Genomic DNA, 19,258 nt, shown 5'->3' on the forward strand with positions numbered 1-19,258 from the left:
TTTGTTTCGTACTTTGTTTAAAGATTGTAATAAGGAAGAATTTTTTTGTGAGCCTTGTGTCTTGGCCAAACAGACACGATCCATTTATCCTATATCTAATAAATGCATTTCTTCCTTATTTCACTTAATTCATTCTGATGTGTGGGGCCCTAGTCGTAAGACCTCTCTTCATGGCCAGCGATGGTTTGTTACCTTTATTGACTGTCATTCCCGTTTCACTTCGGTATACCTTATGCATAACAAGAGTGAAGTCTTCTCTTGTTTTCAGCATTTTTATAAAATGATATAAACTCAGTTTAATGCCTCTCCCAAGATTTTGAGAAGTGACAATGGGACAAAATATATGGACGGTCAGTTCCAAAGATACCTATTTGCCCATGGCATTTTACACCAAACTAGTTGTGTCGATACTCCAGCCCAAAATGGTGTGACTAAGTGCAAAAATTGCCATCTCTTGGAGGTGGTCCGGGCCCTAATGTTTGCCCATCATGTTCCTTCGTTTTATTGGGGAGATGCTATCCTTACTGCAGCCTATTTGATTAATAGGCTGCCGACTCGGGTTCTTGCTTCCAAGTCCCCTATTGAGCTTTTACATGGCTCTTCCTTTTATATTGTTCCCCCTAAGGTGTTTGGGTGTGTATGTTATGCTAGGGATACTAGATCTCCTGGAAAACTTGAGCCCCGCAGTCTCTGCTGCATTTTTTTGGGTTACTCTGCCATCCAAAAAGGGTACAAATGTTATTATCCTCCTGCCCCCCGTACCATGGTCAGTATGGATGTTCTCTTTCACGAAACTCTCTCCTATTATTCATCCCTACCTCTTCAGGGGGAGAATTCTACTGAAGATGTGTTGACCGTTGACCCCCCTCTTAGGCATGTTTATGAGGAGTCTACTCTTGCTGTTCCAACTATGCCTACCCTGCCTACCCCTACCCTTCCCGCTACGTCAGGGGGAGATATTCCTACACAGGGGGAGATATTCCTACACAGGGGGAGGTTCCCCATTCTCCTTCAGGGGGAGATGTTCCTGCACAGGGGGAGGTCACCCCAGTCCAGAGAACCATTAGTGAATTTCAGCGAAGGATTGATGCGACAAATTTCAAGGTTTTTTCAAGGAATAGGACCAGAACTAGGGAGCTTCAATCCACTGTGCCACCTGTTCCCGTCCAATTGCCAACTCTGGCTCCGAAACCTACTTCTTCACCTGGTAATACTTCTTCTTCTTTGGATCTCCCCATTGCTGTTCCCAAAGGTGTGAGAACTTGCACTCAACACCCTTTATCTCATGTTGTTTCTTATGATGCTTTGTCTCCATCCTTTCGTGCATTTGTTTCCTTGCTTTCTTCTGTTCGTATTCCTCAAAATTGGTAGAAAGCTCTTACAGATGGAAAGTGGAAGGCTGAAATGATGGAGGAAATGGATGCCTTGAAAAAAATAACACATGGGAGCTTATGACTCTTCCACCAGGGAAGTGAACTGTTGGATGTTGTTTGAGTTAAAATAACACCGCAAGCGTACGGGTCAATCGTAGCTACGGGTCGAACACGAGGAGATATACGCCACTCTATGTAACTAACTTAAAAGTAATGTAAAGTGAACCAAATTAAAGTGTTAAATTAAACTAATGAAAATTAATGCAACCTTACTCATAAGCATCTAACAAAATTAAGGGATTAAATTGGCATCCTAATACATTAACATCTAACTTATTAAACTAACGTAAATTGAAAGGAATAAAAATGCAACCACACATAATAACCACATAAAAAGGAATAAGGGAATAAAAGTGCATCCACAAACCACAACCATATAAAAAAAAATAAAAGAAATAGAGGGAGAAGAAGAATAAGATAGAGAGAGATAGAGGAGAGGGAGAATGAGATTAAGGGTTTAGAGAATGAAAACCTGGATGTGCTTGAACCGGACTGAAATTGGTTCCTCTTCTAAATCTCCAAGTCTTGTCATCAACTTAGAAATTTAGACTAGAAAGTTTGAAACTATACTAGAATTATTACAACCATATTGAAGATATAAATTAAAGCATGAATCAAAAGCATCACAACCATGAAATTGAAAGCATGAAATCAAACTAGAACTTAGAAAGCCAAAAACTAGAAGAAGAGAAGAAGAAATTTCACTAATTAATTGAACTAAAAACTACACTAAAAACTGAATTAAAATTGAACTAGAAACTAACTAAAAACTGAACTAAAAACTAACTTGTTACAACCCAAAGGGCAAGGGGTATTTATAGGGGGAAGGGAGAAGAGAGAAGAGGGAAGTGGTAGGAGAAATATTTCCTAAGAAAAGAGAATATTCTCTTCTCCTTCCTCCTTTACAATGCCTTGAATCCCAAGAAAAAAAAAATAGAAAGAAAAAAATACAAAAAATCCTAGCTACATAAACCTTCTATTTCTAGAAAAGTAAACTTCCAATTCTAACAAGTGCTTCATTTTCTTTATAGATATCTTCTCCAAGCAATGAGATCAAAGCATCTTTGACCTTTCAACCTTCCATAGGTGAAAAAATATCTTTCAAAATAAATCTATCCCAAGTAGAATTCCAAAAGTGCATTTGAAAAGTTGGAGGAGAGAGAGAGAGCAAGGGTGATGACTAGGATTTCACTCACAATTAATGAAATGTCAAATCTGTCCTTCAAAAAACGTGGAGTATGGGATGCTTATATGGGCCTCACTATTGCATTCCTTGCGAAAAATCACCCAAAATAGATCCAAATTTCGTCCAATTTGGAGTTCGGGAGCCCAAGATATCTCAAGTTCAAGTTGGACTGCTCCAGAGCCTTTCAAATGGAATCTTTCGGTTGACAGAAAGATAACTTCTGATAATTGCGCTAAGGTCCTAGAATCCGAACTTCCGCTTTACTTTATCCCCGGCCAACTATCAATAATTACAAATAAACCCCTATCCACGGAAACGACCGTAACTTCTTCGTTTCAACTCGAAATCAAGTGTCGTTTGAACCGTTGCGAAGCTGACTCGACAGGCTACACATCCATACTATTAACACCTCAAAATTATGCTAAGGAGTCCACTGTAATCACATTAAAATTTGATTGATTGGTGTGATTCTTTCAGTGCTCAATCCAAACTTTATTTTCTCGACTCTTGGGCGCTCCAACTATTCTTAGCATCTTTTGCTCCATTTTCCTAAGAATTCACCTAAAACCTGAAAAGCACAAGAAAGCACCGAAGTAACTCTGTCCAATGTGGTAAAATGTATGCTTTATGCCCTAAGATTTCACACATAAACGTGCTCATCATATGCAAATGGGTGTTTGTAGTGAAACAGAAGGTGGATAGAACTGTGGATAGGAATAAGGCACGTCTCGTGGCCAAAGGATTTACTCAGACATATGGGATAGATTACCAGGAGACCTTTGCTCCTGTTGCTAAGCTGAATACTGTCCGAGTACTATTATCTTGTGTAGTTAATCTTGGTTGGGAGTTACAACAGCTTGATGTCAAGAATGCCTTCCTCAATGGTGAACTCGATGAAGAGATTTATATGGACATTCCACCAGGGTTTTCTTCTAACAGCAACCAAGGCAAGGTTTGCAAATTGAAACGTGCTATCTATGGGTTGAAACAGTCCCCCTGAGCATGGTTTGACCATTTTCACAAAGCAATGGTTTCTGTAGGCTACAAGCAGAGTAATACAGATCACACTCTCTTTATCAAGAGAGTAGGCGAAAAATTCACTATCTTTATAATCTATGTTGATGATATTGTGGTCACTGGCAATGACAGTGTTGAAATCAGCAGGTTGAAGACATTTCTTGGCCAAGAGTTTGAAATTAAGGATCTAGGAAAACTAAGGTATTTTCTTGGAATTGAAGTTGCCAGATCTTCAAAAGGCATCTTTCTTTCCCAACGAAAATATGTCCTAGACCTACTGACTGAGACTGGTTTGTTAGGATGCAGTCCTTTAGATACTCCTAGGGTTGCAAATGTTCATCTCAAAGAAAAGGAGGGTGATCCAGTTGATAAAGGGCGATATCAAAGACTAGTGGGAAAGTTGATTTATCTCTCTCATACTCATCCCGATATTGCGGTTGCTGTTAGTCTTGTCAGTCAGTTTATGCCTAATCCCTATACTTCACACATGGAGGCTGTTCTTCGGATTCTTCACTACTTGAAGTCCGCTCCTAGGAAAGGAATTCTCTTGGCTCCTCATGGTCACCTACGCATTGAGGCATATACTGATGCTGATTGGGCAGGTTCTCCAGACCGTAAGTCTATTTCTGGTTGTTGTTCTTTTGTGGGTGGTAATCTTGTAACTTGGCATAGCAAGAAGTAAAATGTGGTCGCCCGTTCTAGTGCTGAGGCCGAATTTCGTGCTATGGCACATGGTATTTGTGAGCTGCTCTGGTTAAAAGGTTTGCTACAAGATCTTGGCATTGCTATTCGCCTTCCTATGATGTTGTGTTGCGATAACAAGGTTGCCATTGGTATTGCACATAATTTGGTACAGCACGATCGCATGAAGCATGTTGAGGTGGATCGGCATTTCATCAAGGAAAAGTTAGAGGAAGGCCTTATTTGTGTTCCTTATGTGAAGTCTGCTGATCAGCTTGCTGATATGTTCACCAAGGGACTGCCTGAACGGGTCTTTCATCCTAACCTAGTCAAGTTGGGCATGCTTGACATCTTTGCTCCAACTTGAGGGGGAGTGTTAAGATATACCAGAATACCAACCGTGGAGGTATTCTAGTCTTTTTCCCTTTTTATTTTATGTTATTATTCTGGTTTATGTATTCCTAGATTCCTAGTCATATTTCAGCTAGGACTAGGGCTTCTCTTTTTTATTGTTTTTCCCTCAGCTGAGTTCTATTTTGGTATTCCTAGTTGTATTAGGAATTCCTAATAGGATTAGGACTGAGGCAACATTCCTATTTTTACTTTGATTAGTTGTAATTCAAGTTATTATAAATAAAGGGGCTGGGTCATCTATTTCGATCACTCAAGCATTCTCCCAATTCTCTCTTCTAATATTATTAGATACTACTGGAAGTTTGCTTTTATTTTAACCTTAATTCAGTTTTCTTCCATGTAACTATTCCATTTGTTTCTTCAATGCCAACAAAAGAATTACTATTCACCTTGACTCAATCCACGAGGCATTTGATATCTTCTTCTTCCTATTATAAAGTGAGGTAATACTTGTTGATCAAGTAGGGATAAGTGTTTCAGTGGTGTCAAGTCGCCACTATAGGGCTTCTTTTTGGATCAATTTGGATCTTGAGTGAACAATTCAATTGCCAAGAATTGTTCTAGCTTTTTATGTTTAGTGAGCTAACATCAATAATCATCTTAGGTATTTCATATATTTATGTGCATATTAAGTGTTAGTAGGAATTCAAATCTCTGCCAAATACAGAGAAGTTTCAATTCCAATGGAACATGAGACTTTCATGTCATAGTCATAGATGGAATCTAAACTGCTGACTAAAACTAAATCTATTGTTAATCCATCATGCATGTAGACTGAAGTCATGCTCCTCACAGAAGTTAAAACTCTAATGTTCCAAATAAACAATTGATGGATTTTTCTAGATCTTTTTTTCCATTTTCTTTTCTTGTTCCAAACAAACAATTGATGGGATTTTTTCTAAGATCTGTTTCCATTTTTTTTCTTGTCTTTTCATCTTTTAAGAGTGAAGTTTTCTTACACCATGGAGGACACTTCACCTGTGAACGGAGGAACGAGGAGTTGTATTGAAGACTTTCTCTTAGCATACAAGACAGAGTTCCCTTAGCTGTGCAGTAAGTGGTACTCTGTCAATAGAGTTGGCAAGGCAGTCATAGGTAGCAAGACAGAGAGTAGGATTACAATTCCCCCTTACTTCTTTCATAGGTAGGGTCTTTCACCACTGCAAATTGTTCTATTCCTGCATTCATTAAAGAGTGAAGTTACCTGTACTCCATCCACAGTGCTGTCATAGGATCCTTCCCCGGATTCGGGTTAGTCATGGTCTCCCTAGCGGCTTAGTCACAAGCTCCCTACCCTCTTTTATTCCCTGAAAACTTTTCCAGTACCACCAGTACCAGAAATGTATCTCCTTCGCCTAGCGAGATAGCTCTAGCTGGAGCTGGCATGCCAGCTTGCATGCAAGCGAAGTGCTATTGACGGCAATAAATAGCTCACTGAGCGATGACTGAGGCAATTAGTCAATGCCCTTGATTGTTCCAGAGAGAAGGATTATAGCACCCCAAAACCGTGACATCCAGTAGCAACATCTCCTTGCATGCGAGAGACCTCTATGCCAGCCATTATTCCCAGCTCTGTTATGAAAGAAAGCTGCAGCTAAAGCAAATCTAAAGCTTAGTTGCTTTTTGCTTCTTATTCTTAGCTAACCAACCACTTGGTACCAAGCAACCAATTACAGAACAAGTAGGTACGTAGCTTGTGAGATGGCCAGGAATTCTTGTAGCTACCAACCTCGGAATCTTAGCAGCTTCTTCCCGAGTTGCATTAGCTAAAGTAGATCTACGATCATTGGCCATTGTAGCTAAATGAAACCTGGCTGTCTTTAGGCTGGATGAAAGCCTCGGGTAGGGTCTCTTCAATTAGGCAAACCAGTCAAACTAGGCCAAAAGACAACCATCCACTCCTTTTCATGGCTTTAGCAAAGCGGTCCAAAACATCAATTTTTAAGGGCAGAGGGTGCTGCTTCACTGAAGATGACGTTGCTGGTCAGGCTTTAGTTTCAATTGGAAATCCAACATCATATGAATAAGAAAACGAGGATACATTTGAGAACCAAATCCTTAGCTTTTTTACCAACCTCGTAAGAAGAGAGTGAAAGAGTTTTCAATGCTACAGCCAACTCAGAGAAAGATGCAAATTGTCAAGAAAAGAATGCTGCCACTATTTGAATTCCTCGACTAGAAAAGAAATATTGCCGAAACATGAGAGAAAAAGGAATGAACTCATTGAAGGAAAGAAAGAATAAACCATATGATATATAGAATAGAATATAATCCTTCTTTTCCGAAAGTGCTCTCCCCTCTCCTTTATAGTCAGGCAACTTCGTTCCTCTCTTCTTTATGCTTGAGATTAGCTGCGTGAGTAACTCTTGAGTGCCATCCATTATCTGCCCCGGGAGAAAGACGCCTTTCTTCTTAAGAGGCGGGGATCCCCTCCTATCTTGCCGCTTCATCACCTTGTGATCTTTAAGAAGATCATTACGAGCCCTGTCTGTCAATGTTTTTGTAGATTCCGAGAATTCCATGGTGGATCAAGATAAGAATGAACCTAGGAATCCAGGACATACTCTCTTTCAAACCCTCTACTCTCCTCTGGGGAGGGGTTTTTTTATAGAGAGAGAGGTGAGTCAAGGGTAGCCGCTTGACCGATTTATCAGAGTCGGAGGAAGATCTCTCATCTGATGACCCTGAACAAGAAGGTGACGAAGTCGATGTGAGATCAGCAGTAAAAGAAAGAAGATGTGCTACTCTCCCCACCCCCGGATAAGCCTTAAAAAAAAAATAGAACTCCCCGGACACAAACAAAAGAAACAAGAAGAGGGCCATGATTATGATCCTACGTTCATTTTTGCCCTGCCCCCGATGATTCGCTCCTAGCTCACTGAGCTACATACCGGAAAAAGAAAAAAGACTCTCTCTATTACTTACTTTGAGAAGAGAATCGTTGGTTTCACCGACAGACCCGCTTCTTCCATCCTCACCTCCGCCTATACAGGATCAACTAGATTAGCTACTATCTATTATTGATGAACAAGGAGAGACACAAGCACGTCATGCCCGATAGACCCACCTTGCATTGGGGAGATCAATGAACAATGGGAGTTACCCTTACCAATACCGTCGACCTAATCCAAAAAATGAAAGACTTCACTTGGACCGGTAAGGAGTAGGGGATATGCTTCAGATAATGGGGCACAGAAGAAGATATATATATATATATATGTATAGTCAGGTGCTTTCAATGCTTCGTATGCTACTCACTAAGCCAAGTCACCTATCAATCAATCAATATTTGGTTGGATGGAACTACTATCTTCCTTTTGGTTTCAGCTTGCATAGGGGGTCCAGAGTAGGGGGCAGCCGAGGAAATAGGACAACCTAAGATTTCAGGGGCTTTCCCTCACTATTAGAAATGCAGTTATTATGCACCCCTGTCGTATTGAGGGCAATCAAATAACCGGATTGATCTCTAATTTCCACATTCACCTTTATTATGTATTAAGGATCTAGTGCTTTGGGGCACCTTTTCCTTCTGGCTTTTCTGGGGATATTATACTAATATTCCTATGTACCAATCTGCTACTAAAGAGGAAGACCCTAGGCAGGCAAGGAGATAGCACAAATTAGATAGAAGAGACAGCGCAGCGGAAGAAGGTTGGTGCGAGACACCGGATGAGAGTAGGGATGCCACTTTGTTTGGCAGATTCACACCTTGAACCTATGGCTGGTGTAGATAAAGTGTCTCGCTCGCATTGAGCTTGTACAAACCCTCCTTCGGGTAGTTCCTTTTAGGCTTTTTATTGCATCCCAAAAAAATAAGGAGCAATAAGAGCCCCGTCTCGCATAATCAAGGAAGATTGTAACTAGGAGTCTTCTCGCCCTTTAGAGCGGTCAACCGCCCAGTAGTCGTACTTGAACTATACATGGGACGAGTTTCTACCTCATACAACTAGGATTGAAGACCGGGGGAAGTTTAGGAGAGATGGGGAGACTGAGCAGCTGCCGGTCAAGGCGGAGATAAGTTTGCTTCTTCACCTTCTTATCCCCCCTCCCAAAAAAAAAATTGACTCTATAGCACTAGCGCTTCGCGTTCTTTCTATTCTATCCCATTCCATTCCATTCCATTTTGAGGTAGGCGACTAATACTAATCTAATAAGTGAAGTAGTCGTCGTCTGACCAATCGGCTTGGACACCAGACCGCTCGTGCCCACCCATTCTGTCTTGTCCTAAAGGGAATGGCTCTCTTAGTTACGCTGCACCCCGACCCGAGTCCCCAGGTTTGCTTTTCTTCGCCTGCAACATGGCTTTGCCAACACAACATTAGGGTCGTCCCCTTCATTCTATGCTGACCCCGGCCCAGGTTGGCTTTTTGGTGTAGTAATAGGGGGCCCCGATGAACAATAAATAGGGTTTGGCTTTCCTCCTCTTACTATATCCACACTTGGTTGGGAATAAGGTTGGGCTTCGCTTATCTCGGGCATTAGGGTTTAGCATTGATTGATTGAAATGTTGATTGCCAATTCCAAGAGGCTCAATAATGTTTGTTCTCCATCTGGCGATCGATCAGAATTAGAAGCATATTTACCCTTTACCAAAGTAAATGATTCATTCCACCCATCATCCGATTAATGTCTTTCCCCGATCAGCCATTCAATTCTCAGTAACTTTGATGGATGGATGGATGATAGAAAACCGCAAGGGGATCTTGCATCAACATTTGCTTCATCTTAGATCCTATTTCCTTCGCCATCATCGAACTGACATTATGGTGAAGAAAACAACCATGGTAACCGAAGGATCGAGGACCTAGTTATTCGATATATTTGTAAAGCGGGTCACACATCTCTCTCAGGCGAAGGTAGCAAACGGAATGAATAATAGAGGGTGCTGCTTTAGGTTGAAAGGGGTACCGGAAAGAGTACTGAATTCCTATCCGATTTCAAAAAAAGAATAGGGAGGGGGAAGAAGAGATTGATTCAAAGGCAGTAGGAGTCCCACCCAGAGGAGGTCCTCCAAGACGTTCGTTCACTCCCCAACCCAGGAGGGGGATTCAAATTCTCAGGTTGAATCGAAAGGATGGAGCTAATCCTAACATGAAGGAGCATTCATGCTTTGAGAACAAGACAATTGACCAACGTAACTGATCAACCGGGTAGAGCTCACGATCATTCAAACACGTAGGATCGGAAGAAGAATGGCTGATGTAACACCCCAAGAATACGGCCTAGTACCGGCCCGCCTGGGAGATCATTATGGTATCCCCACTAAGACACAGCTGAGTACCAGGGGGTTTGGGAGATTATGAGGGGGTGCAAACTTAGTCCCACATAGGCTAGGGAGGGAGATCTTGAGCTATTGATAAAGAGTAGCCTCCTCTACTTGGTATCATGTGTTTTAAAGCCTTGAGGCCTAAGGCCCATTGGGCTAGAGACGACAATATCATTCCAATAGAGGGTCTAGCTCGTTATAGCTGACTCGCATTGCTCCTACCTTGAAGACTTCACCAGCGAAGTGGATCCCAATAACTAATAGTAATAACGAGGAATAGGTTGGCTTTGGAGAGAATTCCTAATCAACTCATCTCCCCTCAACCTTTTACTTAGGGTATCAGAGGTAAAACCCCAATTCAACTTGATGATGGAGAAGCTTTCAAAGGTGAATCAGCATCCTCACTTTGATCTCCTCTCTATTTCTCATAAAATGGCAAGAAGTAGGGGTTGCGGGTATAGTTGATAAAGATTGAATGGAGTTTGGTAAAAAGTTTTTTTGCACTAGACCAATGGGAGGGACCTCGTTTCACTGAATAACCAGTTGACTCAGATGTTTACCTTTTTTTGGGTTACCCCACCTAGGTAGTGGGAGCACCCTATGCTGGGGCATAGGTATATTGGCCTATGATGATAAGTGACGGATTTTTTAAAAGATTTTTTTTGCAGAAAGCAATAGAAAATCTTAGGCCAATAAATAGAAAAAGCTATTTACATTGTATTATTGACCAAAAAGCAAGGAAAGCAACGTACTCTCGGCTCTGGGTATACAGGACAACCCACCGAATAGCTGCCAAGCTAAGGGAGGAGGTTGGGGGACCAAAGTCGACGAGGTTAGGTCCCGATGCCCATATGAATTTTAATATTTTCTTCTTTGTTTAATGCTTGTCTCTCATATCGAGAATGAAGGTTGAATAGGCTGAGGCTTCCGTTGTCCATAAGGCTAACACAGAATGCATTATTAATATACCGTAAAACTTTCTAACAAGGAGTATATTCGAAGGTCAATAACAAAGGCCACACCCGTCGGACAAAACTAAAGATCTCCAGTCGAGTACTTCGCCCGGTAGGCGGCTAGGGTAAGAAAAATAACAACTTTCTTATTGTACGCTATTCTGAATGACTAACTGAATCTATAGGGGCGAACATTACTAGCAGCTTTTGACCCAGCAAGAAAAGGCCTACCGCTAGATAAATGGGCTATCGCACCCATGCAACCAAGCAATGGCTGATCGTAGACCACGCTAAAAGTGAGGAGTTAGCTCTAACAAACTCATCAAAGAAAACTACTCTCATATCAGTGTCATCACAAAACAATAAAACATGAATCAAAGAAGAATGATTAGAGAAGCAGGTACACTAAGCCCCACAACTAGGCATAGTCAGATCCGAGATAAGACACCACGCACCATGAGGAAGATAGACTCGACGAATGCATATGAAGAATAGACCAAGTTATAAGCCGATACAGTAAGCCGTAGAATTCGGCATATTTAGATTCAGTTGACGGCTTGTTATGATTGCCTTCCCCTTCGTCGGCCCCGGACCAGGGTCCTCCTTTAGCCGAAGGAAATGCCAGTCCTCCTTTAGCCGAAGGAAATGCCGATCCTCCTTTAGCCGAAGGAAATGCCGGTCAACCCCAGCTCTAGATGCAAGTATGCGGTGAGCGTAGTAGCCCCCTTGGGCATGCTCCTTGTACAATCAAGCGAAGAGCTACTAAGGTCCGGAATGGAATATTGTATGTAGTGTAGAATCGGATCTGAGGCTCTTTACTAGGATTAGAACAAACAAGGAACGAGTGACCACAAGCTCTGCTTAAGCACTCGACATGCAATTAGCTCAAAATAGGTTCAGTTATGTTAAGTTTGGCTAGTTGCTTGGTCAGTGCAGTGAGATTCGTTGAATAATCATGCCCCTATGCATGCACCCAAAAACATAAGCCGACTGCTTTTTTGGTGCATCACTCTCTTTTTACTCTTTTTTGTCACAAAGCATCTTTTCCTAGGTTCGCTCATTTTAAGTGCGGCCTGTGATGGCCTCATTCATTCGCCATATGAGGAAGTCGCCTTGGTTATAAGAGGCCAACCCCAACCTCCCATCCTGGACCAGTATACTCTGGTACCAAAGAAGCAAGAAGGCTAGCTCTTCTTGTCTTAATGGCTGCAGAGGGTGGTCGTAGATAAAAAAGAAGCTCCTCCATTTCATAGCCTCGACCTATAATGCTTGAAAGAGAGCCGATGTAGATAGAGGCAACTTTTAAGTTGCTTCTCCCTCGTGCACATTAGCAAAATTCATTCCACTCATAAAGAGTCTTGGATAGAAAAGCAAAATAAAGAAGAGGTGGCTTTCCTGGGGTTTTAGTAAAGGATCTCCAGCAGGGAATGATGCTCCTTCTCATGCGTTCACCTTAGCGGCACCTCTGACCTTAGGTGCATGTGTTAAGCATATAACTAGTGAGCGAACCTAACTAAACCTGCCTACCTTTCAAGAAGCGGATATGGAACTTTCATGCTAGAGCAAGAACTAGCATGAAAGTCTATCTATTACGACCAATGCGGTTGTTTGTATTTCATTTTCTTCTTCCAAGACAAGCCCTTTACTTAGAAAGCACTCACTAAGTTACTTACAGAATCTCAAATGTCTCTCAACCCCGAGAATTATTTATGTGTCCAGGTCGATCAGAGGTTCAGCTTGCTTCTCCCCACCTTTATAGCGTTCTAGGGCCCTAAAATATAGATATATAGATAATTATAGTACCCTTTCTTTCTCCTCCGAAGGATGGAGGGGGTATATTGCGAAAGAAGCATCGAAGGGTGGTCCTCCTTATCTTATCTAGCAAAACACATCCATAGAAAAGAAAATCAGGCTTGGCAAAGACGATAGAAAAAGGGTATTTAACAACATGCCTGAAGCATGCTTTTCTAGTATATGCTTCCCTCTCCCTTACTATAAAGTCACTCTAACAAGAATCAATCTAAATGACTCTAAAAGAAATGAAAAGATAGCCCTTTTGGTCAGTCGGAAGGAAGATTTAAATATAGTTGAAAAGGTTCCCCACTCCTGCTCGATTGGAGCAAGCTCGTCCATCCCTTCCCGCTAGGGCCACTCCCGTTCCATGAAGGTGCTTGACTTTGTTTCACAGAAAAAGGCCTAAGGAAATTTCATTTCCATAGTGTTGTTGGCGTCTCCCTCATTGGAAGGCTCTAAACTCCTCTTTCTGGCAGGCAATTGATGATTGAATGACAGCTTAAGAGGGCCTGTCAGGAAATCTTCTCCTTGTTGGATAAGAAGGGTCTATGTTCTTCTATACGACATTGGTTGCCCTATCCTCCCGCTCGCCTAAACTGACGGTAATGTCTAACTGGGGACCACTAGGGGGAGTCTGTTTTGTCCACTTTCTCCATCCCCCTCTATCAAAATGATAAAAAATAGATGAAATCCTTCTTATTCCCGTGTTCAATCTCTTCCATCTCTGCCCCGCTTCCATGTGGGTAGAGACCCCTGTAGAGAATGAAGAGGGGCCACCTGATGGAAAACAATTCATGTTCAGTTCAGAGAGCATTTTTTGTTGAGGATTCCTCGTTTCCTTCCTTCCTAGCACACCCACAACCTATAAAAAAGAAAATTCCTTAGCTTCCGATTACATGGATAATTCCTCGTCTGAAACAATGTTTGGTTCAACTTCCGATTCAGGATAAATGGATCCTCATCCGTTTGATTCATTTCTAACTCAAATAAAGCCTCAGAGAAAACAAAAAGTCAACTAAGCCCTCACTTATTTTGTTTTGGGGATGAAGAAGAGAATCACCCTCACCCCGCCCGCTACAAGCAACTGAATTAACACAAAAACTCTTTATTTTGGCCTTCATTCCCCTTGCTTTGTGTTAATTCCCTGCCAAGCACCCCTCTTGCACTTAAGGGCGTAGCCATGACATTCTCTACCGCTTGCATGCAAGGACAAAGGATCCAGCCCTTGCCTATGAACTTTTCAACTTTGCAGTAAAATAAAAAAAATAGCTTTAGTATGCGATTTCAAAGGTTTGGGAAAGGGTGGGATGGGATGACTATTTAGCCCTTTCAGACTTCAAGCTAACCATACACCACCTATGGAAACTATTTGGTGTATTTGAAGGTGGCTAGAGAAAGAGAAAGGCTGTTCAGCCCGCTCGACTTGTACGACCAGATATGGGATTCTTGGACTATGAAACTCAACTACTCCTTGATACGGGAGTGACTGTTTCAGATAACTTTGATTAGGATGAACAGATTGCTTTAGAGCCTTTACATGGATTATGTTAGAGCCCGTACTTGGCACTAACCAAAGAGACATCGCTTAAGAGACATTACAATGCACGGTTAGCACTACTTGCTTTATAGCCCTTACATCGGTGACCTTACCATGTAAGACCAAAGCATGATCCCATATCTACCGGACCTAGCCCTCAATTCCAAACAAAAGCGTTGATTGGACAGAGGTTCGTGTAGGGAGAGAATAGGAACTAGTAACGATGGTTCAAGGTTGAGCTCACCGGCCGCCCCCTATGGAGTAAGTGTCGTAATCCTGACTTCTATTCCCTTTTTTTACCCTAAGGTTTTTATTCCTTCAAGAACAGCATTGCAATCGCAACAGGGCTCTGGGTGAATATTGTCCGCCTGTGTGAGAAAGAATGAATATTTATTTTGTTTACTTTGCCTTACATTTGGTTTGATTGATCTTTTTCATGGGCTGCTTTCAAAGGTGGGCTTCGTTGTGGGAGGCAAGGCCCTCTCTTCTTTTTTATTCAAAATAATAGGCTGCTCAGGGGGGTTTGCTTCGGCAATTCTTTTTGCTTTACAAGCTGCTTTTCCTAACTCGTTACTTGCCTCTTCACTCTTCCCTTAACTATCGGACTCTACTTGCTTGCAGCTCCTCACTGACACAACCCCCAACTACTGACCTTACGACTGGCGGGCTCTGGGGAACTACCACCACTGCTACCCCCCCTCCCCAATCGATGTTTGCGTTCTTTCATCTTTAGGGTACCCTTGGCATACAGGTCAAGGATGATAGTTGATTGATGCTTATCCACTTCAATCTGAACCCGGATAGAGCAAGCACAAAGAGAAGGTGTAACGTGAGGATTGTAGATTCGACCGACATACCGTAACTTTTGGAGCAATGTCGGTTTATCCATCTCAATAGTAGTGAGTAGGGCTGTTTATCATTGATCAGCTCACCTCCGCTCTATTGAAAGGTCTCCATTCCTACGCCAATTTTGTCAACGAATGCATCTCGGGCCGGATTGACCAACCTAACCCTTAAGGCTATGGCAATGGCCATAGTTGCCAATGTTGGTGACTGGAGATAACTCTCTTCAATTATTCCTGGGATGGGAGGGAGTAGGTCTTGCTTCATATTTGTTAACTCATTTCTGGTTTACACGACTTCAGGCAGATAAAGCAACTACAAAAGCTATGCCTGTCTTCGCTTATTTCAGTTCTTGGCTACCCTCGAATGGCTTGGTACGTGCTTCCTGGCCCCTCACTTAGTCTTGGAGCAATTGCAAAAGAAATAGCAAGAGTTGGATCTCTTTTCACAGTAAAGGCTTGAACCGAGAAAGATAGCAAGGGTCGGATGAAAGAAAACAAGGGAAGAAGATTTAGAACAATAAAAGCTTTCACCTAGAACCAAGCAACTCTAGAGAGCGCTAGCGCGAAGACGTTGCATGGTATCGCACCGTCTTCTTGTTGGGCCGGAAGATCCTTAAACAAAGGAATTTTTCAAGGGCTACTAAGCAAGCAGCAAGGAATGGGCTATCTAACACCTCAACATTTTCCACCCAGCCCGGGCCGTCATATGCATCCTAAGGTGCAGTGCCAGTTTTTTACATTACTTGAAGTTGAATCAGTAGTTGCATTAGATCCAACACCAGTAGTAGCGTATACGCAGGCAAAAGGGCAGCATCGTGAAACCATCCATATAGCGGCATCTAGGCACCGTCAGCAGTCGGGCAACACTAGCACCAGAAAATCACTCGCTTAGCATCTGGGCACTCATTGACGGTGTTCATATCACACTTGATGTATGAGGGTCAGCGAATATGGTATTGAACTTTCCTACGCTCTTCTCCTAGGCTTCAATTCAAATAACCCTCCTGACGGCTTAGGCTCCACTTCCCAGTCGTTGATGCTCCCCCCTAAATTAGTAAGGTTGTCCTTGTGATAGTTCCCTGGGATCGAATATTCCCACCGTCTACGTTGCCAACTGACGATGTATCATCATGTCGGGGCAGCTATAGGGCCCTTTCTAACTTGTACAGGAAGCTGTATCGAATGTTAGCAAGGGGCCTTGTTGTAGGGCTTAGTAGCGCCTCAATCCCGATCTCTTTCTGTTCTCCCTCAATCAAGCTAGTTCTACTCTCCTTCAATCAATCGGTTGAATAATCAAATCGAGTGCCACTCCTCTCAAGAAGCTGATAAAACGCAGTTATTATCTCTTTCTTGCATTTATCACCCCCTATATTGGATAAGGCATTTAAGAAGTTGTCATTCCCTCTCTAAATAAGAAGTAAATCCCTAGATTCTGTTTATTAACAAGCTAGCCCACTCTTGAGTGAAAGCAATTCAAGCGACATCTAGGAGTGAGAGTGCTTTCCTCAACAATGAGGGCTTTTTGCTGTGTGAGTTCAGTTCAATCAGACCTGAGTCAAGACTATAACACGCTATCCGGATTCCCCTACCTAGACACACTCACTCACTTCTCGAGATAGAAGATTGGAACAGAGGAAGAAGCCTCTAATTACACCACTTCGTTGGAAGAATGGTTTGGTATAATTTCCAGGATTTCAATCTTTATGATAGTTTGAATGCCTAAAAAAAGATTGTACAAGAAAAAATAAAAGGTAGACTCAATGTCATAGAAAGATAATACATCAGAATCAGCACTGTCTTATTCGTTTACAACAATAGGACTAAAAAGAATCATTATTTTTATTTTTTTTTATTGAAACTAATTACTTTATAGATAAATCATTCCCTCTATTCTATTTTTCCTTCCTCACTTGACAGTGCCTCACTTTTTTCATTGTTGGGCTAACTCTTTCCTGCTTGAAGCTATGGCATCCCACTAATCCTATCCGAAAGGGTGAGTTGATGCTAGGGTCTTGCTGTACCGTGATTGCTCAATTGTTAACCGAGCTAAACCATTCTCACCACCCTTCTTTTGAAAAAAATATTCATTTTCCCACGGAGTGGTGAAATTACTTTCTTTCAAGTGATTTGATTCATCAATAGGGGTGAAAGGCCCGAGAATAAGAATCTTATTTTCCTTTCTTGAAGCGGATTTAGTGGACGGACTTGCTTCATTGCAAATGCTTGCGAGATGGATTCCAACCAGTAAGACCACTAAAGGCCCTACTTCCCAAAAAAGTAGCATCGCGAGTCGCTAGTTAAGCTACCAGCGGGGGATCGGTTTGCAGGCTTCACTTACCAAGAGGGGGAGCCTACCTTTTAGCTTACTGCCTAACTAGAGCTAGCAATCAATCTTTGTCTTCATCTAAGGAGGCGAGCAGCTATCACCATTGACTGAGCAATTCCTATTCAATGGAAAGAAAAGCTAGAAGAAAACTCCATCAGATGAATTTCACAGAGATTCCTTCGCAATTTTTTTTTTTTTATGCAATCAGAAGGGCATTAGTTTCTTTAGGGCATTGTAAAATCTCTTCTTCTCCTTCTACCTTCAGCCAACTCTGCCTCAAGCTCATAGCAGTCAAAGAATGAAATGAAGACAAAGTCAGCAGTTATCATCCGAGAAGCTATGGGAATGAGAAGACGATGAAGAGGTGAGTCGGCCTAGGTTTTCAAGGAAGGTAGCCACAGGAAGGGGGAGGTGCGGCTGGATCGAATCCCTATTATGTTGGATCAAGCTTCGTAGTTGTGTAGGCGGAATTGAGTTGTCAACAGGTCCAGTTATTTTTTTGGGCTTGAGAGGATGAGCTCCCTTGGTTTTTGCTTAGTAAAAAAATATGGTTGAGAGCTTGACAAATTGCAAAACGATGAAGACAAAGTCAGCAGTTATCATCCAAGAAGCTATGGGAATGAGAAGACGATGAAGAGGTGAGTCGGCCTAGGTTTTCAAGGAAGGTAGCCACAGGAAGGGGGAGGTGTGGCTGGATCGAATCCCTATTACTGATGTTGGATCAAGCTTCATAGTTGTGTAGGCGGAATTGAGTTGCCAACAGGTCCAGTTATTTTTTTGGGCTTGAGAGGACGAGCTCCCTTGGTTTCGCTTAGTAAAAAAATATGGTTGAGAGCTTGACAAACTGCAAAACCTATAACTTGATCAAGCGGATCATCAACCGAATCCACTGCTTCATCGACTGGATCTGGGTCATTGACTGATGGACCTGCTACCTTTGCTACTGGATTGACTTAAGTGACTACTGGTACTAATGGATCTGGTTCTTCTGATCGTAGAGCATTGTTGCACATTAGTGATCTACGACCAACCTTTTCTTACTGTTGATCATAGACCACTCTCTTTTGGTGCTCGAGCTGATTTGCTGCTGGCAGCCCTGTTGAGTTTTGGTTTTCTTGATGGGGCGCGCATTAACCCTTAAAAGGTTTAGAGTTGGGGTAAAGTAACTTGACGCATTGTGACCCTATCGGCGTCTTTACTTGCTCCTTCACTTACTTGAAATGAAGGTGTTGAATTTGTACTGGGTAGCTGAGAGTTGCAGTAGATTCCTGTGTTGAACTATGACCATCAAATGCATCTATTTTGCATAATTCGTATGATATGTGCAGGACTGCCTTTAATCTTGATATTAACATACTAAAGGAATCACAATCCATTTCAGACTACTTGCAGAGAATTATGCTAGTAGACCTAGATCCATCATCGACTAAGCTGGCAATTGGGATCTTGGGGCCATTCTTATCAACATTTGCATTTTTTGTTTATTGCAAGAATTGTAATTTCCTGGTACCCCAAGCTACCTATGGGGAAATTCCCATATGTTTTAGCTTATGCCCCTACAGAACCACTTCTCATACCAACCCGTAAGTTGATTCCACCTCTCGAAGGAGTGGATGTAACCCTTGTGGTTTGGCTTGGACTGTTAAGTTTCCTTATTGAAATACTGGGTGGCCCACAAGGGTTTCTTGTGTTCCCATCACAGCAGGTTTAGCTGGTTGACAACAACATACAAGTGTTAGAAATTCTTTGGGTTTTGTGAAACCCTAATCCATCTCCATACAGTGAACTAGAACACGATTGAATAAA

General features: G+C 42.1%; 1 pseudogene; it reads right to left on the bottom strand.

The window, feature by feature from the left end:
* Window positions 1–7,180: 7,180 nt before the first annotated feature.
* LOC122652103 lies at window positions 7,181–15,170 on the bottom strand (annotated as a pseudogene).
* Window positions 15,171–19,258: the final 4,088 nt, after the last annotated feature.

The sequence above is a fragment of the Telopea speciosissima genome, chromosome 1 (genome assembly GCF_018873765.1).
Source record: "Telopea speciosissima isolate NSW1024214 ecotype Mountain lineage chromosome 1, Tspe_v1, whole genome shotgun sequence".
Lineage (NCBI taxonomy): Eukaryota > Viridiplantae > Streptophyta > Magnoliopsida > Proteales > Proteaceae > Telopea > Telopea speciosissima.